Below are 2,127 nucleotides of genomic sequence, written 5' to 3'. Positions count from 1 at the left end.
GAGTAGTAGTAGGGCTAGTTTTTGCTCACTCCCTCAAATCCTCAGGGCCTGCTCACCTGAAGTTCCTGAAATGTGCAAGGCCTGCTTTCCTGAGCACTGCAGCTGGCTAGAGGTGGGATCCGCTCTGTCTGATCTCATGCCGCAGGGTCAGCCCAGCAGAGAGGTAGGGCCAGTTTTGCAAAGCCCTCAGCCATCAGCATGTCTCCAGGAAGCACACCAGACCAGAGACATCTGCCTGTCCTTGGTGGTAACAGACTTCTGCTCCTGCAGGGACATGGGCCCATATGTCACCACTGGTGGCAGTACAGGCCAGGACCCCGCCGTAGTCTCAGGTGGCGTCTCTAGTTCCTCAATCAGGTTGTTCCTCACTACCTTCAAGTCTCCAGTTCTGCCTCTCTTCATTGTGCCCACATCCTTCTGTTTTTCTTTCTCCTCCATTTCTCCACCACTTACTTGTTATTAGTGGTGCTCAGGGTCTCTGAGTGTCTGGGGTCACCCCAGGAATAGTTTCAGGACTGTTATGTCTGACTTGTACATTATGGGGCTGGGCAGGGGACATCTTGGGCATGATCTGACCCCTCCCCCAGGCTTGGTGGTCATTTCAGGCTTGCTTCCTGTATAGACCCTATAGAGCCACTCTGGTGTTCATCTGGGGATCACTTCTCACTCAGCATGCCTAGGTGGGCCTTTGTAAGGGTCATTTGTCTTAGGCTCACTCCTGCTGGGGGCCCACAGTCTCAGCCTGGAATCTTCTAGTCTCTGCCTTGCTCCCTGTTGATGGAGTCCATTTGGGCCTTCCTGATGCTGGCCTGGCTGTCATCTCAAGCTCACTTTTTTTAAAGGAATATTAGGCTATTAATCATTGAGATATTCCTAGGTCTGACCTTTGAGTGTAGACATAGCCTCTCTCCTCTCTGCTCCCTACTGTTATACATGTAACACAGGGGCCACTCCTGCAACTCTTTGAGAGGCAGGTGAACTATACTCAGAACCCAAATTACTTCTTACTAAAATGACTTTAAAAGCAATTTATTTTTAGTTATTAGGTTATTATTTTTATAAATGGCTTTGGACTGATGTCCCATAGCTTACTCCATTGTACTACAAGACCAGAAATCACTTTCCCCAGGGTAGAGTAAGAATGCCCTTGGAGAGTTAAGTGGCCTGGTTTCAGATGACTAGGCATGGTGACCTTTCTTCAGACTGTGACTTGTATTAGTTACTTTTCTTTTTTTTTAATATTTTTATTACGTACTTTCCTCATTTACATTTCCAATGCTATCCCAAAAGTCCCCCATACCCTCCCCCCCACTCCCCTACCCACCCAATCCCACTTTTTGGCCCTGGCATTCCCCTGTACTGAGGCATATAAAGTTTGCAAGTCCAATGGGCCTCTCTTTCCAGTGATGGCCGACTAGGCCATCTTTTGATACATATGCAGCTATAGTCAAGAGCTCCGGGGTACTGGTTAGTTCATAATGTTGTTCCACCTATAGGGTTTCAGATCCCTTTAGCTCCTTGGGTACTTTCTCAAGCTCTTCCATTGGGGGCCCTGTGATCCATCCAATAGCTGACTGTGAGCATCCACTTCTGTGTTTGATAGGCCCGTTCTGTAATCAAAACTAGGACCAAAACAACTTGGAGATCAAAATAAATATTTTGCTTATACTTCCTGAGCATAGGGCATCATTGATAGAAATTATAGCTAGAATTCAAGTAGGAACTGTAGAGGGGCTCTACCTGCTGACTCTCTGCCTAGCTCACTGGTTCATGCTTGAATAGCTTTCTTTTGTAACCTATAGCTAACAGCCTAGGGATGTTCCTTTGACTGCACACTGGGCTATTATCCTTTGACAGTTAATCATCAACCAAAATTCTCTCTCACAGATATGGCAACAGGCCAATGTAGTCCAGGCAGTCTTTTACTGAGATTCCCTAAGTTGACTCTTGTAAACACAATTTTTGGCTGCTTTATTGGGTTCTTATATCTACAACCCTTCTCTACCTCCAATCTCTTTCAACTCCCAACCCTAGGTGAGAAATAATGTCAGAGAGGAAAGGGGGCATAGACCTCTTTAGACTACTTCCTGCTGATTAAGAGCATCAAATTCTTCGAAGCAAGTTCAA

At 46.3% G+C, this 2,127-nt stretch overlaps 1 non-coding gene across 1 annotated transcript; it reads right to left on the bottom strand.

Annotated features, from left to right (window-relative positions):
• Nucleotides 1-843: 843 nt before the first annotated feature.
• Nucleotides 844-975, bottom strand: Gm23860. The gene has a single exon (XR_003955528.1). It is a non-coding gene; the product is annotated as a small nucleolar RNA SNORA17 (small nucleolar RNA).
• Nucleotides 976-2,127: the final 1,152 nt, after the last annotated feature.

Source organism: Mus musculus, chromosome 4 (genome assembly GCF_000001635.26).
Source record: "Mus musculus strain C57BL/6J chromosome 4, GRCm38.p6 C57BL/6J".
NCBI lineage: Eukaryota > Metazoa > Chordata > Mammalia > Rodentia > Muridae > Mus > Mus musculus.
Note: the sequence above shows the minus strand (reverse complement) of the source record. Positions and strands in the feature narration are given on the sequence as shown.